General features: G+C 41.5%; 1 long non-coding RNA gene across 6 annotated transcripts in view; it reads right to left on the reverse strand.

Moving 5' to 3' along the window:
- The window catches only part of LOC144987758 (uncharacterized), a 148277-nt gene that overhangs the window by 116051 nt on the left and 5481 nt on the right, over positions 1-26745 (reverse strand). For all 6 annotated transcript variants that reach the window (XR_013651423.1, XR_013651421.1, XR_013651420.1 and 3 more), the window contains exon 2: positions 2868-2953. This is a non-coding gene — a long non-coding RNA (uncharacterized LOC144987758). The remainder of the gene's footprint in view (positions 1-2867; positions 2954-26745) is intronic.

The following is a 26745-nucleotide window of genomic DNA, read 5'->3' on the forward strand; positions in this document are numbered from 1 at the left end:
ATTTTTTTATTATGTACAGATTAAAATGAGCATTAAAATCATTTTTTATTTTTTAAGTGGGCCCCCCATTGTGTTGGGGGTCCCAGGCTATTGCCTTCCTTTGTCTAATGCTATGTCCACCCCTGACTAAATTATCTATTGACCTCCTGCTAGCTTACACAACATTAGCTGTGTCCTCGTATTTAATAAAGTCTTATATTTGTTGTCTTTTAATCATTTTATATCCTTTCAAAATCTCTTTTATTTGCAATTTTATTTATGACATTTCCTTTTAAAATAATCTGGATTATTTTACTTGATGACCCGGATCTTTCCATGCTGCTGTGATTACCAGCATCTTTACTTTGCTGTTAGCCTTTTTAACAATGTTTATATTTATTGCAGATTCTAGTTTTTTCCCCGTCTCATCACCATTACTCTAGTATTTTTACCTTTCCCATCATCACTGATGACAAACACAAATGTCTGGTTTTGTTTCCGTCATCAAACGCAAAAAGTTGTAGCTAAAACCATTTGGCTTTACTATGGTTGTTTTGACTGATTTATGCTAAAACTGTTTCAAAACTTTGGTGCTTTTCTTTCCTGCTTTGTGTTTTTGGTTGTATTTAATTTACTTTTTGTGTTAAAAAGCTCAAACAGCTGTTCCCATCTTTGAAAAAAACATTTTTTATGTCATTTTTGTTGTTGTTTTAAGAAGAAATCTCATCAGAAATCCCATCATGCAGACTTTTGCACTTCCAGAAAGACCTTTTTAACGTTTGTAAATGGCTCCACCACATTTACGTCTGTTTATCACTTTAGAGGCGGATCTTTAGATAGTAAAAGCGGCAAATGAAGGAAAGAAGGCGACAAAGTGTGGCAGCAGGGAAGTCGCTCTACCTCCAGATTACTGACTGTGACTCGTAAACATGATGCCAGACACACAAATCTGTGCCGCATCGATGAGCGAGCGGCAGAAAACCACAAAGCAAACCGGGGGCACTAACCCTAGCGTGCAGCGCTTGCTTGCCTCTGACGGGATGCATTCGCTCGTCGTCTGTAAATCAGAACTGCGTTTGCAGGAAAGTCGTCATTTTCCTCTTGACCCCCGCACGTGTCCGGTGAAGCAGGAGCTTGTTGTGAAAAACAAGCTGGTCACACAGATACACACCTAACCCTGTTGCTATGGAAACAAGGCCCTCAAAAGAATTTTGAGAGATGCAAAAAAAAAAGAGCTCTGAGAGGTATTAATTAACCTGTTGGAAAACAGGAGGGGAACGTTTATTATTTATTTGATTTTTTCCAGCATCTCATGAGTTAGATTGCTTTTTCTGTCTGTAGTTCTTAATTGACAAAAAAAAAAAGAAGAAAAAAAAGCAGCCTTATTTGTTTTGGGATATTTTCTAAGCATTTTAAGTTTAATCATCTTTTGATCCTGTCAAAAAACGTGTATCGTTTGCTAGGACATAGTTTCTGCAAAGCGGCATGAGTTCATTAGCTATGGGTGGGGCCAATGGTGAAGAGCAACCCCGCCCCTTTCCCCTCACCCCATCTGTTTGCACTCTCTCCTGCTAGCTTACAGCCCCTCAGACCTTCAATCTAAGATTATTGGTATTGTAGCCATCCAGACGTCCAGGTCTGATCCAGATTCCAGCTAAGACTTGGAAAACAAAGACGTTCATGGATCTATTTGTCTGACAGTGGATGCATCAGAAACGGAGCAGAGAGCTTGTGGCATGATTTGAATAAAGAGAAACATAGTTTTAAGCTACATTTTCTGTCCATCATCAGAAAAATGCCTCAAGAACATGTTAGAAACACCATTTTCATTTGAGTGATATTGAGATATTTGATTCAACAGAACTTGCAGAGAGACGAGTCTCCTGTTTGTATCTCTAAGAAAGTCAAACTCCAGGACCAAGCAGGAAGACTTTGTTCATCCACAACTCCAGACAGAGGACTATTGTCATTTAGCAGCAGCCGGCCGCCCACACAAACACTCCAAACATTCTCATCCTACGCTCAACACCCACCCTCCAACTGAGAACCACAAACACAAAATTCCTCCAAGTAATGGACTTCTTCAGCAGGTGGGAAAGCCTACAAAAAGGGGTTTTAGACCCAAAAATCCCCCAGTGAACTTTTCACTTTCATGAAACTCCAGTGACAGATCCCCACACAGATTTTTGGGACACTCTGCAACTGAGGAAGAGTTGATCCCCGTTCAAAGAGAGGGCATGAGGGAAATTGGAGCTGGAAACTTGATTAGAGACCTGCTGAACGGGGTCCTGCACATGGTGGTGGTGGTGGTGTGTGTGGGGGGGGGCTGTCTGCAATCAACGCAAACGCTCTCTATGATGATCTAAGATGTCCAGGTTCACTTGAACCCGAAGTTCAAGCCGAACCCGAACTTGAACTGCTAAAATCATTAAAATTCTGCCTGAAGAGCATCTGAAGACAGAATATCAGATGCTGAAGTGGAGAAACGGCGGAGTCTTTGAAAAGTAAACAATAAATTTGTGTTCAGCAACAGAGGTTTGATCACAACTGTTGAACTCTCTCATTAAATATAATCCAAACGTGCGAAGCATCGTCTGAAAACGGAAATGTAATGAAAATAAAACAGGATTCTAAAAAGGTGCTTTTAGGAGGGATTGAACCAGCGACCTTCCAGCTGAAAGACAAATATCCTGCCTTCTAAGCACCAGCTGCTGCCTTGCTTCAGGCTAAATCACAGAAAGCAATCAGGGTGTGTCTGTAACGTATAGATAGTTTAGAATCTGACGGAGGGTTTGACAAGCCTTTGATGGAGAGGAAAGCATTCAGCAGCTCATTCAGCAGCTCTGTGGGGTTCTTTCCCGGCCCACTCAACAGACTCAACCTCTTACTTTTGTTTTCTCAAGCTTCTTCTCCATGCGTCTGTCTTCCAGAACCAAAGGCGGATGAAGACGAGCTGATCTTCAGTGGATCACGTCTGCAGAGAAAACACAGCAGCAGAGAAATGAGTCCTTTCTGCAGACGGATGACACATCCAGCTGGTTGGATTTCTGTCATCAGAATGAACAGGTTTTAATGTGGTCGGGGCTTTTTTTTTGCCCCTCAGTGTTTAAGTCACTGACTGCATCCAGAAAACAGCTCGAGTTTTAACAAACCATTCCTGTTTTTAGTACCTCGTTACAAAATGTGTTACACTAGATTGAACTGATTTAATAAACGGACAGAAAGCTGTCAAAGAAAAACTGCATGGGTTAAAAAGAGGAAGTGATTGTGATTGGCTAAGAGCAGAGTCATTGTAATCCAGCAGAGAAAAGCCTATAAAAAGTAATCTTATTTTTGAGAATTAATAAAAACAAAAAAGATTTATCAGAAAATGTCATTAAAAAAAGTATTAAAATAATGTTTAAGCTTTTCAAAATGTTAATATGTTTGTCATTGTATGAAAAAAGGAAACTGTCAACTCATGTTTTACACAAACATACAAATATATGACTATTTTACTTATATTTGAACTTTTTTCAACATTATTGCAAATAGTTACTTTCCCTGGTAACTAAAGTCTTTTACTTTTTAGTAATTCAGGAACTAACTCTATTTTAGAACTCTTATGGTGTAGATTTAGAAGGGATTGTATAAAGGTTTAAAAGAAATAAAAAGTTTACATGTATTCAAAAAAAGGCCAAAAATGATCTATAAAATAAAAGAATGTCACTTCTGCACAGGTGCTATTCAGAATGTGAATGTCTAGAACAAAACTGTACATAGAAATACATCACAAAAAAAAGTACATAGAAATATATCAGGTGTTGTAAAAGAAAAGGGATCATACAGGATTTCTCTTTAACTCACTCCTTTTCAAGCACACTGTCATGTTTTATCTGTCTCTTTTAAACTCTTGTGTTTATTTCCACTTGGTTTTAAATAAAAAAAATCGAATTGAATTATCCTTTGGATCAAGTAGTGAGTAACTATAATAACATCATAACTTAATTACTTTTATTTTTAAACATTCACAACACTGGACATAAAGAGAAAAAAACTCAACAAAGTTGTCTTTTCTTATCACAGTTTTTTCTTACTGTAGAATATTCAAAACAAAATAGTTCTATTGAGTTTTTTTATGATAAAAAAAGAGATACAAATGTTTTTCCTGCTGTACAGCAACAATAAAGTTGTACGTCTCAAACAAAAGAAGAAAAAGAAAAAAAAAAAACAATAAAAAACCTGGTTCCCAATCCAGAGCCCTGTGGGACACCAACTGTTCCTCTGGTACATGTGGGACAGACCACGCTTGAGCGTCTCATATGTGATCCCAACAAATCAATTCTATCCAATATTACAATAACAGTATGTCGAGGGTATTTTCACCTCCTTGTATTTGTTGCTTTCTTTTTAAATGTTTTGGAAAACAAAGACGTTCACTAACAAAAGCTTGTAAACTGGCTTTTTTTAATTCATGGCATTAGCTTTGATAGTTCCTAAAAGGTATTCCATTCAGAATCCTATTAAATCTGTGCACAGGAACATGGTTCTGCTCCACCGTGTGGGAAGTGAAATCAAATCCCTCGTTACTTCCAACAAAATTATCCCCGACGCCACAAACCGCTGCACGCAATCCTCGTTTATTTACCTGAAAACAGGCGCCTGAGCTCGCCTTTTCTTAACTTTCCATAATGGGTTTGTCAATCCACCTCTCTGTTGCTGTGCGCCATCATTGGGTAATCTTCTGCTGGCTGCACACATCCTCCCATCTGTTTAGTGCACTTACATCTCAGATAGACGGAGTAAGGGGGGTGGTTTTTTTTTACACAGTAACAGACAGATACATTTGGTCATCTTATTGAATGTATTTGTCTCTGGACCGGCACTAATGAAAGAGCTATCAGGTTGAGAACACATTAGGCTCTGCGTTCTGCAGAAATGGGCAGCGTGGGTTACCCCTCAGTCGGACGCAGAAGGCTGAAAATCCCAGAAAATAAATGTTTTGCCACTTAGGCAGAGCTCTTTTTAGCAATCTTCTGAGAGCTATTAATATAATTTGTGACTGACTTCAGCATGATAATGCACCCTCACACTCACGATGACTCATCCTCACGGATGGGTACAGGACGTGTGGAAGGGTCATGTCTGTTTGCGGCCCGGCACTAATTACGCTCGGTAGATGTTGTAGGACGAGCTGTTTACTCCACTGCTGTTCAGATGAAGCTCACTGCTGCAGCTTTGTTCATGACATTTAAGGAAAAGATCAGCCAAGCCCCCCACCCCTCCTTAAGAAAAGCCTCATCTAATAGCCTCACCTGAAACCTTGAGCCTGCCCCTGCATCCACTTAAGCAAACTCAATAAACAAAGCATTTCTACTGTTCTGACTCCATATTCAGGGATTTTCTCAAATCTTTTTTTTTTTTTTGGCTCTTTCTTTCTCAAAATTAATTCACTTCAGGCTAAGATGGCATGAGCTGGTAAACTGAACCAAATTTCCTTTCAAAAGAGGTCAGACTACATCTTGGGACTTGAAAATGAACAGAAGCGTTGTTTAAAATCAGTACATGCAGGTCATTAAGGGCCGTATGAATGTTAGAAAAAATAGGAGCCAAAGTGCAAATGTGTGTAAAAGGGAAATTAAAAACTAGCAACGTGTGGCCCCCAGGCGCTACCCGCCTGGGCAGCAACCTCGTGACCCGCCCCCACTAGTTCAGCGGCTGTTACACAGCCCCTCATGCCCCCTCTGCTCTTGCCATTCTGGTCGAAGCTGCAAGTGACAAATTCATTAGAAAAAAAAAAGCTTTTTTCTAAACGGCGGCTTTTCTGTTTGTTTATTTACATAGCAACCATTTTATTTTTAGATCTCCTGGGGGTGACGAACACGTCTATGTAATTTTTAGAAGAATCTGCAAAAGTAATTTTTTTATTTTCCTTGGCAACAGATGTTTTTTCTTAATATAATTTCGTTCAGATTGAGCCAAGGATTTATGTATTACATTTTCACAATATTCCAATCAAAAATGTGCAAGGAACAGCAAAACGCCACTTTTGTGAGCTCACCATGCCAACGCCGTTCAGGATCTACAACTTCTAAATCTAACCTTTTGACCCCAAGTAGCTTCCCAATGATCCTTGAGGCGTTAATTCAATTACATTTTAATCCATTTATTTATTTAGTTAGGAGGTGATAACTAACTTTTTTTTTTGGAAAATTTCAAGATGCCCCCATCTTGAAATTTTCCAAAAGGTCAAAAGGTCAAAGAAACTTCGGCTCTTTTCCTATATTGTGAGAAAATATGAAAATCACCGCAAAATGGTCACCAAGCCATAGATCCTGTGGCCATCCCATAATATTTTTAACACTTTCTTTGGATATCCCCGACACGTATGTTTTTGTTTATTTAGTACATTTTTGTTTGTTTGTTCTTTTTTAGCCCCAGAAAAGATTTTTTCCATCTTTTGATGGTTTCTCCCGCTGTGAGGTCATCATATTTTGGAGGGGGGGGGGGTGTTCACTATATCCAAAATTCATTTTCACCAGCTACTATGTGTGTGGAGTTTGTTGTGAGGGGGAAATTTTAACTCAGAGGCCCATTAAAGAAAGAAGAATTGTGAAAATAAGCTGGTTTTTGCTTCAACAACTTTTTCCTCAACCTCGTTGAGACTGACTACATTTCAGGAGTACTGAACTCTGGGAAAGTTAAAATCTCAGTTTCGGACCCACGGCTCTTACACAGCACACTTTTGTTCTAATTCTCATCTCTCCATCCCATGAAAAGTCATTTAGACCAGGTTCACACCACATTGATGCCTGTAACTGTTTGGAGATTGATTTTCCAAGCTTTCTTAACATGCAACACACCTGTGGAGCGCAGTGACTCACTGAGAAGCAGAGAACCCCCCCACAGATGTTTTCAGGCTTTTTTTTTGCCACATTTATGTCATTAGCAGTTCATGCAGTGAAGGGTTTTTTGTACATTCTTTAATGATTTCTATTATGTTACACTTTTAAACATGGTTATCATCACATTGATGGATGCCTGGTCACGTTAACCCACATGGAACTGCAGAGCAGTTGAAACCAGTTAGGGGTCACAGGGGCCAAACCGGTGTTTTTCCACTGAAAAACAAAGCTATAAATGATCTCGCTGACAGGAGAAAGGGTTGATACTGACAACTCAAGATACCGATTTGGTGAAGACGACCATTTAAGGTGTTAAAGACCCGGGGGGGCTATGCTGTCCTTCCAGACATTGGTCTGAAGCCACTTGGGGCCCACCTTGGGAGATGTATCTGTGGAAGATCATGGTGGAGGTCCAGAGTCCGAGTTTGGTCCAACTTTTATTGAAAAGTTGAGATTTTGGTCACTTTTTTCTTCATCAACAAACGCGGACAAGCTAACGGGTCAAACCTCACGGCAGGCAGAGAGAGACACCACCCAGACTGTTATTTATTGTAGGGGGTGGGGTTCAGAAACCGAAAACAAAGCGTGCATTTACAGAAAAGAGCCAATTCTGAAGCTTTCAGCTTCAAATACTGTCATTGAAACAGAAATCCTTGTTGAAAGTTGCCTCCTTGTCGCGCTAGATGGTGTGTTGTCAGTTTTGAGTTGGAAGCAGGAAGTAGGAGCTAATCTGGCTGAAGGAACCAGAACATGTGTATCTTTGACGGCTGCAGCTCCGATTCAGGAACCACCTGCCGATGAGCATGCTGCTCCACTGCCAAAGTGCAGAGAGGAACTAAAACAAGCCTAAGCGTTTCACGCTGTGACGCCTCACAAAGTCTGCACAGAAGAAGGTTGAACAAAGTTTATTGTCCTTCACGGGCCTCAGCAGTCTGTCCTTATTGGCAGTTTATTAGACAACCGTTACGCCGCAAAACACCCAAAAGCCGTGGATTAAAAGAAGAAGCTGAACACAAAACACTGCTTTGAAAATGTAGGTCAAGTTGAGCAAAGCTGGGGAGATGGAAGGACTGCAAAGTTTGGCTAAGAGTACATCTTTATTAAAGGCGTGCTGCAGGTTTTTGCGTTGTCCAAGCCCATCAAGGGTCGTAAAGAGGAGCGGTTGCATCTTAACTGGAACGCAGTCGTGTCATGAGGAAAATGGATGGTACCATTGTTACGTGTGCGGTTAGTGGGAGTTACACACACTTGTGATGCATCATGGTGTACTGCCTCCGTGTCACACAGCCGCTGTGCATTTTCCACAAATGAAATTTCAGTCTTTCGTGATTCATTATATACATGATTCATGTGTTTATTGCTTTCGTGGATGTGCACAGATGTCCGTCTATCCGCTACAGATCAGACCGGTGTGGTTTGAACAAAGAAAAAAATGGAACACAACAGAGTTTGAACTATAACCATTTGCTGCTCTGAACCCAGAAGGTTTTTCCTCCAAATCGCCACGGCTCATCACTGTCAGAACTAGGTCAGACTCAGACCCCGCCCCCTGAAGGAGGTGGCAAAAACCTGCCTCTGAAACTCCAATAACAGACAAGCTGAAGCTCGTTTGATGAGCTCTTCACCCGTGCAGCACCACAAGAAACAGACGAGATGAAGTCTTCTGCCCTCCCCCCCGGCCCCCCCATCTCCACCAAATATGCCTCATCAAGGTCTGAGTCAATGAGAGTCTGTTAGAAATTAAATTCGCCTAATTAGGCCAGCAGATTTTCTGCTTTATCGCTCTGCCTCCCAAACCTCCCCTCTTCCAGACAAATCTCTAATTAATCGTCGCTGTTGACTACACTTCAGAGGCTGTGAACGGAGCGCGGATTCTCAGGATTCCTCATTTTCCAAACAGGATTCTTGAAAAGAAAGATTATAAAAAACAGTATGTGCGATCACAACGAAAGAGGAAGATGCTCAAGGTCATGACGGGAGGGGATTGTGGGAAAACAAGCTTTTTCTTTCCTTGGCGTTATTACACTAATCTGTGAGGCGCATCTTCAGCGCTCATGCCGGGGAATGATATTAAGGATTTGTGCAGATTTCTTCATCTGGAGGAGGATAAAAGTGACTGATGCACGACTCCCCAAACAGATTCCGTTTCCTCCTCTGGTCAGTCAAGACTTAAGGCCGTGACACACAGCCACTATGTACATTTTGCTCATTTTATACGTAATTTTTGTGATGCAAGCATGATATGCGTGATTCATAAATGTTTCTTGCGTACGTCATTCGTCATGTGCGCAGATTTCCGTCAAGGATTTTGGCCGACGGGTTTATGTGACTTCAGTTTTGAGCTGTTCAAAATCTGTGGTCGGTTGAGAATTACATCTTTTACGCATATTTTGTGTAGTTTACGCAATTATTAAATGAATCTTCGACCATTCTACGTATGTAAAATTGCATACTAACACTAATAAATTGCAAACAAACAACAACAATCACACACGGCTCATGTTCTACGTTTTTACGTGTTCTTTGCGTGGTTAAATCTTACATCTTTTGTGGTTTTAACGTGCTTCATTTGTGATGTATCTGTGAAAATCTCACATTAAGACCACATCTTTTCACGCTTTTTCCACGTATGATCTTTTTTCATCCGTCCAAAATGTACTTAGTGGCTGTGTTACATGAATTTAAAGAAATATTCTTTCAGTTATTTAAATTTTATTGAATTATAACTTGTTTTTACCTTTTATAAACACCCCTTCAAAGTAAAAGTCCAAAGATGACACTCAAAGAAATTATCCTAAAAAAAACAAAACACTTATTTTGTGAAACTTTTCTTGTAGTTGATTTTTCTGGGAACGTAAATCATCATGAATAAAAGCTTTTTCCAGTTTGACTTTAATTGTTGCAGACTTTGTAATGCAATTATAAGAGAAGAATGATGATGCGCTCTCTGTAATAACTAAGGAATACCTTCCAGTCCCCCGCCAAGATGGCAAATTGAAAAGTGATTCAGTAAAGGAGAAATGGATTTTAAAGGCATTTTTCTCTTAAACAACAAAACTGAGCTGCAGTTTGAAAACAAGCGTCGTGAAAGGATCATCCAGATCATCGATGCTCCCGACTGTCCCAACTCCTGGAGCAAACCAAAGTGTTGGACACGGGATGAAAACCAAAGCGTTAAACACGGAGCCGAGCGGCTTCAACAAACCAGTGGAGAGGAAAACACGATGAAAAGCACAGCGAGGAACGTAGAACAGGAAAAACAGAAACCAGGGAGCTATGAAGGCAGCAATTACCAAACAAAGAGCAGCTGAGGCGATTAGGAACTCAAATCAGATGTGAACTAAACAGAAATGCACTGGAATAAAAGACAGAAGGTCAAGCAAAAATGATGCAAAGAAAAAACTCACAATAAGAAGAAATAACGTACAGATCAACTTGTTAAAAACGCCTGTCTTTAAGTAAAAAATAAACAGTAATAGAGTTATGCAAATTTGGAGCTAAAACAAGCAAAAGGTGCATTTAAAAAAAATCATTTTGCTACTTGTTTCAATTTTAAGGTTAAAATTTTATAGTATCAGAAATTCAGGACAAACAAAGATTCCGACCAGAAATCTATGAGCCGTCTGTGGGAGGGGTTGAGTCACCATCTGAAGTGTCCGCAGAGAGTTGAATACTAGAAAAGGCTTCGGTAAACATCAGTCTTCCATAATCATAGTAAACTCGTGTGCAGTTCATGGACCTTCTAACTGCTTTGTTGTCCTTGTTGCTTTCTACTCAGCATCTACGAGCCTTCGTCACATGAACCCCTACGGGGGGGGGGGGGACTTGTACAGCTGCTGCAGGTCTTCGGGTCATCCGGGAGAGGAGCAGTCGCTTCTCAAGGGTAGCGCCGGTGTGTCTTGCAGTTCCCTTTGAGAACCGTACGACCACCTCAAGGGATGTTGTTGAAAACGTACCAATGTCGGGAATTGTTTGACGTACAGGGGATGCCGTCGTATGCCACACTATTTGTTACTGAGGTGCGAGTACTGATGACTGCACGCAAAAGAGCACGCACGGGATGTACACGTGATACCCAAGTGCCTGTTGGACATCTGTAGGATGTCCACACAAACCACATTATGTCTTTTTCCTAATTTCTAACAGTCAGGCTGCATCCAAGGAGGGAACACTTATCACAGGAACAGTTAGCAGGATTGCACAAGGGCGTTATTAAAAATCCGTGATGCTCCCTACTTCACCCTAACGTGTTGTAGAAGTGTTCGCCCGCCCCTAGAAAAACATGCACATGATTTCATTCACTGAGCGGTCTGTGACCTTGATATTTCACATGAAGCCACCTATGGGCCCTGTGCAGGTTTGACCATTTTTCACCGGCAGACAGCTAGTATTCACCCTTAAGGGCAGTTGGGACCAAGGCTTTAGGTTCTTGAGGAAAACAGGAAAGTGGTTTCATACAAAGTGGATGTAACGTGCAGCATCCCACCTGTCATGCACAGCAGTTCGTAGACCAGATGATTCCTTCTATTGGAAAATAATGCGGGTGTGTTATCATGCACTGTAGTCCTTTAGAATGAGTCCCAGGAAAATTGAGGCCCTTAAGAAAAGTGTTTCAGAATTAGGCCTCCCGGTTTGACCGAGGTGAGGTGAGGTGAGGCTGTGACACGTTTTTCATTGAACCCCCAACTCACTCTCTTCTCATATCACTGAAATCTCATCAGAGAGACATTTTTATCTCCCTTCCATCATTTGTTTAGGGTAGCTTTGAAGCGTTTTTTTGATGAGAGGCTAACTTTGAAAAACTGTGCTTTAATGGAGTTTTTAACAGATTAATTTGGCTCAAAGAGATTATTTTAGTTTGATGGTGCTAACCACAGTTACAGTCCAGATATGTGGCAGCAGAATCTTCTGTTTGTAGCAATTAAGGTCGAATCTGGTGTTGCATTCAGGGCCAAGAGGCAAACCCTATTGGATAAAACAAGCCACCTAACAACTTCTCAAATATGCAAACTACTTTTTTTCCCCCCACCTTTTTGTTTTTGTGGTCTTTCACACTATGATGCATCAGAACCACATGTGTGTTCGGCCTTATGAACACAAGAAAGTTCTGACGAGGTACAAAACTGTCTGACAATCCGTGATATGGAGTTTGCTGTGAGATTTTTAAAAACACATTTGATCTGTAAATCAATTCTCTTGCAGAGAAATGGAGACACCTGCCTTAGTTGGAAATGTATTTTTGTGAGCATGTGGAGTGTATTATTTGAAGAAAACGGAAAAGAAAAGAAAAGATGTGCACCGTTTCCAACTTTAAAGTTTGTGATGGGTTTGGGTTGTTATTTAATTTACAGTTTTCAAATAACTTTTTAAAATGTATTTAAAAAACTGACATTTTAGAGATGTTTTTCTAAAGGTGCAGACCATTGACTGTATACGAGAACTGGAGCAAGTGATTGTGAGGTCACTCATAGAAAATGGCGTACTTCCAACTTCTATAGCATGAAGTAAATTCAGGCGCCATTTTTTGGCTCTGTTAGAGCCAGACGTCGGCGGTGAGCTGTGATTGGTCAGTCGGTCTGAGTCAGTGGCTAATGGAAACACAACAATTTAGGAAAAAACTCATTTATTTAAACAAAGATTTTGCGCTTAAAGGAGGTGGTTTTTGAGGCTTTAAGAGATGAAACAGCTTGGACTCCTTAAAGGGAACGGAACAATTTTTTTACACGCGAAGTGTAAAAACTGGAAGCAGTTTAACCTTTTAGCCACAGTTTTCCTGGATTCTGTCAGGAAAAAAAGAAACCAAAACATGGCAGCAGATTCTCAACGTCTCAGCTGGTCTGAAGCAGTCACAGGGAGGGGGGGGGGGGCACTTGCTGCTGCCTTTACATATCCAATCTGTATCCATCATCCTCAGACAAACGTCGCCTCTCGGGGTCTCTCCACCTGCAGACACGACGCACCCTCACCTTAATTAGACAGCTGACTGAGAGGGGGGGGGGCAGCACACGTAGGTGTAGACACGTCTGTGTGAAATGTATGTTTTCTGCTGTCTGTTCAGGCAATCGTCTGTGCGAATGAATGTGTGTGATGCCACATCTGCCACATCTAATGTCTTCCCCAAGAGTGAGATGGCATGCACACACAGACACACACACACACACACACACACACAGACACACACACCAATATATATGGAAATTGATTTTCTCAAGGGAGCGTCTCAGCCAGATGCTTGACCATAATAGTCCTGCTGCAAACTGTTCAGTCATGTGAATGTGTGTCAGACTGGGGCTCAGAGAAGCTGCTGCAGAGTTTCTGAAGTCCTCAGATATGCTGTTAGTCAGTTTCTGCCCCCCCCCCCCCCCCCCCCCCCGCGTCCATGTGTCTGCAGGCTGTGCAGGTCTGCCGTCTGCAGCAAAATACTCAAACAGCTTAATCTGACTGAAAATCTGTGCGGATTATTGGCAAAACAAGAATCAGAAAATGAGCTTCTTCTGGGCCAGATAAAAAAATCTTAATCAAGTAAGTGGAGCCAAGACAGTTCAGAAATTAACCACAAGAGGGTTTCTTCCACTAACATTCATCCAACAGACATAAATACGATGGAAATGAAGAGACTTATAGTGCAGGTCTGAAGATTTAAAAAGAGAGTAACAGATTTTTTATTCACATATTTTTGTCAAGTCTGAAAATAGGATGTCAAAAACATTAAATAGTTGTAATGATAAACTGATGGCTGACTACTGACTCCACTGCAACAAAAACAACAACAGCTGAGTCTTTGCCAAGATAAATTGGAGCTGTAAAAACAGCATCTAGTAGACATACGTCAATCTGAAATGATTGTAATAATCTGAACTGAAGTGGATTACGTTTTTTAGATTATGTGAAATGAAGTAGATTATGTTTTTTATATGATCTGAATTGAAGTGGATTATGTTTTTTAGAAGCCTTAACTGAAGTGGATTATGTTTTGGGATTGATCTGAACTGAAGTGGATTTTGTTTTTTAGCTGATCTGAACTGAAATGGATTATGTTTTTTAGATTATCGAAACTGAAGTGGATTATGTTTTTTAGATTATGTGAACTGAAGTGGATTATGTTTTTTAGATTATGTGAATTGAAGTGGATTATGTTTTTAAGATTATGTGAACTGAAGTGGATTATGTTTTTTAGATTATCTGAAATCGAGTGGATTATGTTTTAGGAATGTTCTGAACTGAAGTGGATTATGTTTTTTAGATTATTTTACCATAAATGTTTGTTTTTTTTAGCTGATCTGAACTGAAGTGGATTATGTTTTTTAGATTATCGAAACTGAAGTGGATTATGTTTTAGGAATGTTCTGAACTGAAGTGGATTATGTTTTTTAGATGATCTGAACTGAATTGGATTATTTTTTTTAGATGATCTGAACTGAATTGGATAATGTCTTTTTAGATGATCTGAACTGAATTGGATTATGTTTTTGGAATGGTCTAAAGTGAAGACATTTTTTTAGCTTCAAATATAAAGTCGTGATGGTCACATTGATGACATTGTTACCCTCATGGTGTAGAATGTGGATTTTTATCCAGACAAATGGGACACAGAAATGAGGTTCTTGATTACAGATTCAAATAAGAGCACAGAGGAATGCTTACAGAAAGCCTTTTGGGCTGAAGATGTATGAAGAAACAAGACCTTTGATCCTGAACCTGCATGTCTTGGAAGTGAGTTCTGTAAGCATGACAGATGGGAATTGGTTAAAAAAGCTGATGTAGCACAGCAACAGGGGCGAGCTGCCACCTATTTGTTCTGAAATATAAGGGGCAACGAGGGGAAGATGACAGGCAATCAGCAGGAGCGGAAACTCAACAGGGGAGACCCGAGACGTGAAAGGCTCTGAAATAGACCTTTTTTGGCGGTAGACATCCTGTCACGGGGCAGAACGAAAGCCCAAGTGGGAAAATGATGCCTTTGTTACACTTAGTGTCCAAGTAAGACATGACAAGGAGCAAGCAAACGGGTGGGATCTGTTTTATGAGCTAGTGAAGCCTTCAATTTGACTTTGTTTTGGAATAAAGTCTGGATCAGGCATACAATAGAGACAGGTCGAGGTAACTGAAGGGAAACAGAAGAGAAAAAATCCCGAATGCTGATGAAAAGAGCATAGATACTGAATAGATACCATCTATAGTGAGTCACAAAAACAGAAATCAAGACTTCAAAAGCTCTTGTGTTTTTGCTGATAAATACATTTATTTGGAAGCTGGTTCAGCTCGATATTAGAACCATTACTTCCACTGTACATCGCTTTGCTAAAACAAGCTCATTGTTTGGTCTTCTTGACGTGTCACAGTCAATTAGTTTGCCTGACGTCTTTGAGCTTCTATTTTCTGAAGCCAACAAAAGCAAACAAAATTTCAGCCATCCCAGTTTTTTTTATGACATTTTTAGCCAAAATAATAATAAAAAAAAAACTTTGTTGTTTTCTAGGACATAGTTTCTGCAGAGCGGCCCATTAATACATTCCGGTTCACAGACACAAAAACTGACCCAGTCACCCTAACCATCAGAGTCAGCAGCTCCCCGCTAGAGCCTGCCTCATCAAATGTAACTATCTGAACCAAAATGTAACCAATCTGAACTGCAAAGCCCAACTCCGATCTAAAACAGCAAGACACGACCAGCACGAAGTTTGCTGGAGCCTATCCCAACTACAACAGCGGGGTACACCCTGGACAAGTTGATAATACCCTCTCACACATTCACACCAAGCAACAATACAGGCCATGTCTGCATGCGATAAAATGCTAAAATACTATATAGTGTTGCACTATGTAGTGCCTTGAATTTTAAAAGAAATTCAAACACCATGCGCACTAGTTTTATTTGTTTTTTAACGGCAGATATGGCGTCATCGATCTCATGAAGTTAAAATCTAATTAATATGAGCGTTTTGCAACGATTATTTGTGACTTCACTGCCTTCTAAAGATAAAACCGTTGTTGGTTTATTAAAGAAATACGTTTAAATAGATATTTTGGGCAACAATTGTTCCCACGCAATGCATTGTGGTCTATATTTGCCGATCAAGTGAGCATCGATCCACACTGGTTTTTCGCAGAGACTTCTGGGAAATTTCTAGGACACTCAATTTTGGAATTGTAGATTCGGACAGCACTACACTATGGCGAATGCACTTTATAGTGCACTACAGAGTGTGTAGAGAAGGAATTCAGACACAACCTTAGATTCACAATTTGCCCAGCAGGTGCAAACTAGGGTCATTGGTTCACATCTGCCCAGGATGTAATGATAAGGACAAGGTGCATCTCTTTGGCAAATCTTCAATTCCAAAATACACAGCCCTGGAAATTTCCCAGAAGGCTCTACAAAGAACTAGTGGGCATCAATGAAAGACCACTGAGTATGAACGATTTGAACGAAAAAAATGTGTTTTTTATAAAACCATGGAAGTTTTCATCATCAGAACACAGTTATTGTCTTTACTTCAGAAAATAGGGGGCATCCTTGTTGGGTGGGGTTATATATATTTTCTCCTCTTCCCACTCCTTTTCAAGCAATAAATTAAACTCCACTTACGTGTTTATTGTATGCATCATTGCAAAATCTTGCAGATTTTTTTTTAATCAATGCATTTTATTATTTCTGTAATGAATTCAACATATGTGAGTGACTTTTAGTTGTATTTTCTACAAACAGTGCTTCAAAGCAAAAGGTGGCTTGAAGATTTCTACAGTCTTTGCTGCTGCGTTCTTTGACCCAGTGATTTTTTTTTTCAAAAATAAAACTTTTAACAGGCTCAAACTGCTCTGCTACAGTTCAGATTCTGCAGCAGAACCAACTGCTATCTAACTAGCTTCCCACTTTGAACGTTTTGCCCTCAGCCGCAAAACAACTTGAATTATTTTGAAGCAGCTGTCCCTTTTTCTGCCCTCAAATGCCTTCCTGGCTGTTGGAGCAGAGAAACCCTCTTCCGGCTGTAGGTGGAGCCGCGGCTGTCTTCCAGATCAGACAAAGAGATGACACCCTTCGCCCGGAGCCGCGTGTAATTACTCCCACAGTAAAAAAAAAAAGCACAAATGAGCTCAGCTGCCAGAGATTTCCTTCCCTTTTTCCTCCGTTTCCCGCCGTTTTTCTCTGCCACATCCATGCCTGGATGAGGGATCATAGCTTCCACAAACACATGCACGGCAAGCTAATTGCAGCAGGCTAACAACAACAACAACGCTGTTGGGAGTCCCGAAAGCTGCAGGAGGATGATATTTCACTGAGAGGCTTATGTCATCTGCAAAGACCAGCAAATTGGTGCCAGACAAGCCGACACACAGGAATGTGTGCTTCCAGAGGCCAGACCAACAGAGGCCACAGATGCTCCTTCAGTACCCACTCAGTGCATTTAACAGCTTTCTGCAGAGATAATGGCGTCTCTGAGCTCTGAGCTCTGACTTCTGCTGCACTTTATTCAAACTTTTGGGTTTTTTTCCTGTTGTTTTTTCCATTGACAGCTTTGGTGGTGGTGGGGTGTTGGTGCTGCAACAGTTTCTAATCTAAATTTAAGCCATTGGAAGCGTTGTTTTGCTCGCCCTCCCCTTTTCACCCGCCCTCACACCGAATGCAGTTCGTGCGTGAAATTCGTCGTTTCACGTGTGTCCAAAAACGTGTATTGGGGCCGTTTTGGGTGAGGTTTCAGACAAACCGTGCATTTTGTGGTGCAAGCACCAAATTTGGTATGGATGGACTTCAGGATGCCCTCTTTCAGAAACCATTTGTAAAGATGGCGGCCAAACGCTCAGTTTGAGAAAAATATCAAAGTTACGGAGATCAGACTCTCCTACCTGTTGGTTTTGGACTCCACCCACTGATCACATCGTCAGCACTACACAGACCAAAGCTGAGTTGCTGATTGGTTGACTCGACACAAAATCTTCAGCAAAGTTAGGATTTTTTCAAACTTCAAATCAAATCAAACTTATAAAATAGCACTTCTCATGCATTTTGTGCAGCTCGAAGCGCTTTAACATTAAGAACAGAAAATACACAATCTTACAGTAAAAACCCAACCCACCCTTCACCCTTCCCACTCCCTTCCATTAAAACACATGACCCATGGCCCCCACGTAGAAAGAATAATGATTATGTAACTTATAATAATAATATAATAAATAAATAAACAAACAAACAAGTATGGCTTGGCTCTGCTGTGAGGAAACAGTATTTGGGAATCCTTTCATACCAGGAGCCAGCCCGGCCATTGGAGCATCGCCACAGCGCCCACCCAAACTGGGACAATACTGGGGTCCACTTCACAGCCGTGAAGCTGCAAAATTAGACCCCAGCTGCCCCAGCAAGGGCAAAAACTGCAGCAACAACCGCTGACCAGGCCGGCACGCCCTGGAGATCATGATAAGACACTAAAGTTAAAAACATAAGATGTATATAAAAACATAAAATTGAGAATAAGATCCTAAAATGAAAATAAATACATAAAATAGCCTATTCTAAAACTGATAGAATAAATTAGCAGTTAAACTCAACTAAAAGCTAAATTAAAAAGGTGGGTCTTGAGCCTCTTCTTAAAAACCTCTACAGTCTCTGCGGCCCTGAGGCTCTCCGCCAGGCTGTTCCACAGGCGAGGACCGTAATGGCAGAACGAAGCCTCACCATAAGTTTTGGTCCTCACCTTCGGAACAACTAAGAGGCCAGCACCGGAGGACCTCAGGGTCCACGAGGGCTCATGCTTTAAAATAATATCATTTAAATAAGAAGGACCAAGACCATAAAAACATTTATAAACCATTGAAAGAATTTTAAAATCAATCCTGAAACACACAGGGAGCCAATGCAGCGATTTTAAACCGGTGTGATGTGTTCCCGCCCTCTGGTCCTCGTCAGAACTCATGCCGCTGAGTTCTGCAATAGTTGTAGATTTGAAATAGACTTTTTGGGTAAACCATTGGGTAAATATCGTACCAGAACCCCCGCCGCTAGACCGCCGTTGGGGTTGGTTTATACTTCACGGCGATTGGTCGTTGTTTTGCGTTCCTTGACGTGATCGTCTCTACTGCGTTTCAATACTTTGGGATTTTGTTCAGGATATATCGGGGTCTTTGAGGTTCTGCTTATTTATACATAAAGATGAGTTTTTCTAATGATGTGTGCATCAATATAACTAAGTTTGTGGTTAATAAATGGTGCAAACAAGACAAGGTAGGTGGCACATCAGGGTTTTTTCTCTTTATTTTAAAATCCTCTACAAACAAATAACTATACTTTAAAAATGAAGTTACATTTGAAATGATGTGCCTCCTGCTCCATATCTTGATGGAATATAGCTAAGTTATAGTTGAATAAGAAAGTAAATTAGCATTGACAATTTCATCTAAGTTCAGGTTAAATGGAGCGACATCTATGTGATTGTACCGGGTGTGTAAAATTCCGATCGTGCATGATGTCATCACCTTGTGTCGTATTTTGCAGCGTTTGGGGAGATTCTCTTCCAATGGCCTTTCGACCGACTCGACACAAGCGATTACAGATTCCTCTGAAGTATACACCGTCCCCGACGCTCAAAACGCGCTGCAGGACCCCCAGTACATTTACTTAACACTGAAACCGGATGGCACTGACACACAAATCCTTTCCGGTGTGAACGTAGCTCAAGGCTGGAGTAGAGTTTGGGGGTTTACAACCTTGTCAACGAGTTGCTGACTACCTGGATCGAGTATTTTGAGTCAGCCAGAATGTGAAAACAGCGAAGTTTAACATCGAAAAACAGGACTTTCATTTTAATCTTTTCAAGGACTGACAGAGACAATGTAAAGGAAGATAGAAACCTGGATATCAACAATATTCAGTGAAGGTTGCTCAACGCTTGGATGTCGGATGGGGCGAATTATAAAAAAACAAAAAGCTTTCAGAGTCGATAAAAATGCATCACAGCAGCTGATCGGCAGGTCTGGCAAACGCCGCATGACCAAGCTGTGAAAGTCTATAAAATGTGTTCTCACACAGCAGAAATAGCGCAGCGTCTGAAAGCAGCAGAACGATAGAAACATTCTCCATTTCTAAACTTTTCAAACTCGCGCAGAAACGTCTGAACTAGAGTCGCTCCGCTGTTTGTGAGGAAAGCCTGGTGTAGTCGAGGAGGAACCTGCAGCGCCAACAGTGTGATTCTTCATGGCTCTCCTGCTGGTTTTCATGGCACCAAATCACAAGGCTTCCACCTGTGAGTCAGCACTGCAGAAAGTTACAGGAAAAGGTGTCTGTGCATTCATTTACCTCACATTAACAACTCAACATTCAGAGACACAGAATGTGTGAAAGAAGGAGGAGAAAAAGCACATGCTGCTGGATTGTCAGGCTCTATCACACTGAAATGGTGCAGCTGGAAGTAAGCAGAAATAATCTGCCATTTGTTTTTGTGAGTTGCAAAAAAATAAAAAATAAAACAAGGCTTTTCATCACTGCAGCGGTGCGTAAGAGGTATCTGGGATCAGTTTACTCAACATATCTGGTGGGGGGAAAAAAATCATTGAAAGGAGTTTCTAAGCAGCTTCTATGAGTTAAAATGCATTTTGGATTGAAATGGAGAGAGGAAACTGACAGAAAAGTTCCTCTCTCTTCTGTTTTTTTCTACGTACAGTACAGACCTAAAGTTTGGTCTTTTGATCTCATTCAAAGAGTTTTCTTTATTTTCATGACTATGACAATTGTAGATTCACACTGAAGGCATCAAAACTGAATGAACACATGTGGAATTATATACATAACAATAAAGTGTGAATCAACTGAAAATATGTCATATTGTAGGTTCTTCAGTAGCCACCTGTTGATTTGATTACTGCTTTGTACACTCTTGACATTCTCTTGATGAGCTTCAAGTCACCTGAAATGGTCTTTCAACAGTCTTGAAGGAGTTCCCAGAATGCTTAGCACTTGTTGGCCCTTTTGCCTTCACTCTGCGGTCCAGCTCACCCCAGACCATCTGGATTGGGTTCAGGTCCGGTGACTGTGGAGGCCAGGTCATCTGGCGCAGCCCCCCATCACTCTCCTTTTTGGTCAAATAGCCCTTACACAGCCTGGAGGTGTGTTTGGGGTCATTGTCCTGTTGAAATATAAATGATGGTCCAACTAAACGCAAACCGGATGGAATAGCATGACGCTGCAAGATGCTGTGGTAGCCATGCTGGTTCAGTATGCCTTCAATTTGGAATAAATCCCCAACAGTGTCACCAGCAAAGCTCCCCCACACCATCACACCTCCTCCTCCATGCTTCACGGTGGGAACCAGGCATGTAGAGTCCATCCGTTCACCTTTCTGCGTCGCACAAAGACACGGTGGTTTGAAGCAGAAATCTCACATTTGGACTCATCAGACCAAAGCCCAGATGTCCACTGGTCTAATGTCCATTCTTTGTGTTCTTTAGTCCAAACAAGTCTCTTCTGCTTGTTGTCTTTCTTTAGCAGTGGTTTCCTAGCAGATATTCTAGCATGAAGGCCTGATTCACACAGTCTCCTTTGAACAGTTGTTGTAGAGATGTGTCTGCTGCTAGAACTCTGTGTGCCATTGACCTGCTCTCTAATCTGAGCTGCTGTTAACCGGCCATTTCTGAGGCTGGATGAATTTATCCTCTGCAGCAGAGGTGACTCTTGGTCTTCCTTTCCTGGGGGGGTCCGCATGTGAGACAGTTTCTTTGTAGCGCTTGATGGATTTTGTGTCTGCACTTGGGGACACTATCAAAGTTTTCCTTACTTTTCAGACTGACTGACCTTCATTTCTTCAAGTAATGATGGCCACTCGTTTTTCTGTACTTAGCTGCTTTTTTCTTGCCATAATCCAAATTCTAACAGTCTATTCAGTTGGACTATCAGCTGTGTTCACCTGACTTCTACACAACACAACTGATGGTCCCAACCCCATTTATAAGGCAAGAAATCACACTTATTAAACCTGACAGGGCACACCTGTGAAGTGGAAAACACTTCAGGGGACTTGAAGATCATCAAGAGAATGCCAAGAGTGTGCAAAGCAGTAATCAAAGCAAAAGGTGGATACTATGAAGAACCTACAATAGGACATATTTTCAGTTGTTTCACACTTTTTTGTTACGTATATAATTCCACTTAATTCATAATTTTGATGCCTTCAGTTTGAATCTACAATTTTCATAGTCGTGAAAATAAGGAAAACTCTTTGAATGAGAAGGTGTGTCACAACTTTAGGTCTGCACTGTAAATTTGGTCAAATATTACAAAAACGTTAAGGAAAATGAGGCAAATGTAACCTGGAATTCCCTCCAGTCATGTGGAAGTCTTTTTTATCGGAACATTTCTGTCACAACTCATCGTCTACAAGAACAAAAAGTCCCTTAAAAGCAGATTTCTGCCCACATTGAAGCAAGTCTGATGCTTCATCATACTAGCAGCTTATTTAGTTTATTACTTCTTTGAAATTCTCAAGCTGCACCTCAGAAAAAAATAAAAACTCTTTCTGTCCATCAGTAGTTTGAACCGGGCACGCCCGACTGTCACATGCATGCACACATAGAAATCACTAGCATTTCACCACACTGTTTAAATCTTAGGGTGTCTTCAGAGTCGGCTTCATTTGGTCCGGATCAAGTCCTGAACTTCTGAGGAGGAAGGATCTACAAGAGCTTGGCTTAAAAATTATCTAAAGGCTCTTTATTTAGCCAAAAATGAAGTTCAGACTACGATCACATATGGCAAAATGACACCTAAATGCACGTATTTTAGCAGGTTTGATTGGTAGCCACGCGGCGGCAGTTATAATCGTCAGGGGGTGGTTGCGTTTTTACAGGCCACCCAACGGCCGCAGAGGTTTTAAGAAAAGGTTTTGACATCGGTCAGTGGCCGCCCGGACACATTTGGAGGTCGTGCGGTGGCAGTCCGGCGACAGGCGGGTGGGTGGCAGGAAGGCAGCAGCGCGATACTTGACTTAAAGGTTATTGATCAAAATCGTACGGTAGCAGCACAGGCACTCGAAGAATCCTGCTGTGATTGGACCAACTGCTCCTTCGTTTTCTTGACCAGATTACAACGTTCGCTCAAAATCTGAGTTGCGAAGGACCAGTGGTGCCGGACAGCTGTCGGCACTTGATATGGACGGCCGCCATCTGGAGACATTTACACACACTAGTCTACATTTATGACCATGCCAGCGGTTTTCAAAGAATCGGGTGGCAGCATGAAGTCGTGAAGATTCTGTCTCCCGGGTCTGTCTCCCGGTGGCGGTTGCATTTGTGACCTCAGTACAAAAGAGTTTTCAGTGCAAAGCCGAGCAGCTTCTTCAGCTCTTTTAACTCATTTAGCGCTGGTCTGAGAAACCGTTTGAGCAGCCAGCCTGGATGATAAAGACCTGCCCGGCTGGACCACGCCCCCTCTGACCGCTCCACTTAAAAGAGGGTTTCCTGCAGGTTTTCTCTGCCTCTGCATGAGGGGAATCACTTCATAAGGGTTTATTTCTTTGTTTTTACCTTGGCTTGTACATCTCAGCTGAATCCTAAGATGTGACCTCTGACTGGACATTCCTGGAAAAAAACTGGAATTTCTGTTCAACGTGAAACTTCACACAGATTCTTTGGAGTCCTGAGGCTCCAAAAGAGCCTCTTTCATCCTTAAAGAGCAACCTCCACAAAACTGGGCCAAGGACGTCGCTCAAAACATCTCTTTTCTTAGCCGGCAGAAGCAATTTCTCAGTCATTTCACATGGACTTTGAAGCAGGGCCATCACACATGTATGAGAAGCTCCTGTTTCATAATCTATTCCCTCCTGTCGGCGTGTGTCCACCGGTAACCAGAGCGCAGGCGTTTCAATCAACCTTCACGTTTCCCACGCGGGCGCTCTCATCCGGCCCAGCTCCTTCCTCTCATCACACATGAAGGACCCTCTTTTGTCTCCTCTGAGAACAAACGAGGTGGACCTTCACTGGAAGAACACTAAACGCATCCGCCGCCGCGTTTGCCGGCCACAGCGTGGAATTCGTTTCTCTGTACGCCCCGTTTCAGTTTCTCAGGGGTGAGCAGCCATTTTCCCAGCTTCCGTGTCCTTGCATCTTTCGTTTTTTTAATGACCTCAATTTTCTCAGTTGGTCCTTCAGCCTCTTTTCCCTCCAGTGTTTTGTTTTTTAGCATTGTTTAAAGGTTTCTTTAAAATGCTCTTTTTGCCTAGCAAGTCTTTGAAATGAATATGTTTTAGTCTCAGACAATATTGGTATTTTTTTGATGATTGAAAACATTTACAAAGAAAATGTAAGCTTAAAATAGCAATTTTGAGTATGATTTTTATTCAAATTGTTGAGAATCAAAAGCAGAGGGAAAAAAATGTAGTTTAAAAAAAAAACTTTTTTTCATATACAAAAGACCAGCAATAGAAAGGGGGTTGGGGGCGGGGTTGCTCTGTGCCACCAGTTCCGCCCCCAAAAACTCAGAGGTGAATTTCTAAGTAACTCCTGGCGCTCGGCAGAAACTATGTCCTAAAAAACGACTTGATTTTGGCCACAAAAAAAATAGCATCATAGTACACCAATATTAATTTGGTAACACAAACACCTTAAAATTGGAATTTGTTTAACAAAAAGACAAAGTTAGAACAAAAAAAATAAGTTTTTCTTGTTTAGTTCATTAAATTCAAGCATATTATAAAAACAAAAAGCCCTGTCCACCTAAAACGCCAAGCTTCTCTTCATTTTTGTGTTTTTTTCAGGCAAAAATGTATGAAACGTGCATCAGTTGGAAACACCATAGCAGGGAAGACGCCTACACGTCAACCATGAAGCCAAACAACAAAAAAAGGAAGCCTCCATCTTAAAAAGGAGGTCCTTTTTCTTTTGTAGGTGGTTGGCTCCACCCCTCACCAAAGCAGCCTGACTACTAATCAAAGATATTCTAAGAAACAAACATTTAAACGTATTTTACACATAAAAAAATTCAACAAAAATATATGTCTACCAATTAATAGCAGTTTTTAAACTAAAGCACTAAACATAAAATTGCTGCGTTCTTCCTGTGCTGCATTTGACGGCTGCTTACATCACAGCGTGACAAGTGCTGTCCAAATTCAACGACTCCTACAAATGCAGCCAGCGAATCCGGCCTTCTTTTTCCCAATTTCAGGGATTGGTCTGGTGTATCCTTCTATACTGTCTATATCCCAATATGCATTGTGGCCGAACCCAGAGATTTTCTGACAACAATGGCGGACTGTGACGCGGGACCCAGAGATAATTAACACACCTCCAAGATTAAAAGTTGGATCGAATAAGCCAGGAAGATTTTGAGCTCCACGCCTGGTTTGCTACTCCTCTCTGTTCGGGACTTGCGGTTGCTAGGCGATGGGACATTCGCCGATGTAACGGCTGGAATCATCTAAAGCACAGGTGTCAAACTCCAGGCCTGGAGGGCCGGTGTCCTGCATGGTTTTTAACCAACCTGCCATTGAAGCTCCGTATTGGCTAAAAACACCTGATCCAGGTATTCAGCAGCAGATGAGGTGGGATTTCTGAAAAACCAGCAGGAGGTCAGCCCTCAAGGCCTGGAGTTTGACACCCCTGTGTCATGTGCGGGAGGCTCGAGAGCCGGTAGGACCCAGGCGCAGAGACGGGAGGCAAACGGGTTCAAGGGCAAGGGGTTTAATTATAACAAAAAGCGCTGCAGAGCAGGATGACAAAACAAAAACTCACTGTGGCGGGGCATGAAACATGGCATGAACGGACGAAGACACATGAAGACGTTAAACACACGACCAGAAGTTAATGGACCAGCACAGGAGGAAGGCAGAGACAGAACTTATAAACAGACAGGGCACAAGACACAGGTGAACACAATCAGGGCAGATGGGGACCAAAGGAAGTAAAACTCAAGAAACAAGACAAGACAGGAAACCTTTCAAAATAAAACAGGAAACAGAACTTAACCATGACAGAACAAGACAGAAAGCAAAAACCAATACAAAAGAAACTCAAACCATGACACCCTGAAAGGCAGGACACGTCCAAACTCACGGCCGTTAACATCCGGCCTGCCCGCTCGACGAAGAACCCGACCAATGACGATCGGGACGGCTGCAGTCGTTGACGGACGCAGCCCTCAAATTTGGAAATGCCCAAAGTCTTAAATATGGTGGCCTTGAAGCGCCAATCACATCAATCAAAACAACAGAAACCAAAACGTAAAAAAAACAGTCGTCAAAAACGACGATCATCATTTAAGACCACTGAGAACGCTTAAAAAATACATCAAAAGATGATTGGGTTTTCAAGGCTAGTTTCTTATTTTTAAAGCTTGGTGACATCAACGGTCATCAAAAAAGAAAAGTTGAAATCCAAAACTGTAGAAACCTCCACAGAAGCTAGAATCGAAGACGTCAAACTGAAGGAGACCAGCAGCAGCAAAAGCCTCCAGACGCACAATAACAAAGACAAACTGCTTCAGACGTTCTCTGCACTTCTTATCTGAACTCATCCAACTTTAGTTCATCCGAGGGAGGAATCTGCACCGTCAGTGCTCTCTCCTTTGATCAGAAAATAGGACTAGGTGACCAAAAATGTCCCTTAATCGTCCAGAATCGTCCCCTCGCTCCAGTCTCCCTTCTTCCGGTTTGGATTAAAGACCATCAGTTGTGGCCGTTAAACAGCACTTTCTGTGATTAAGTGTCCTCTGGCTGATTGCGTGAATCCTTCCTTCTAAACGGCTCCAGTGGAGGGAAAAGGCAGAAAGAGCTCTCAAAGTAACTGAATTGAACTTTGGCTGCTGCGGGTTTTTGGGTTTGAAGCATCAAAGTGGAGGAAAAATGATCAATATGACGATGAATTTGGTCGCTAGATTCTTGTAAATGACAATACTTTTTCTACC

This window comes from Oryzias latipes, chromosome 19 (assembly GCF_053564925.1).
Source record: "Oryzias latipes strain Hd-rR chromosome 19, Olatipes_Hd-rR_3.1".
Lineage (NCBI taxonomy): Eukaryota > Metazoa > Chordata > Actinopteri > Beloniformes > Adrianichthyidae > Oryzias > Oryzias latipes.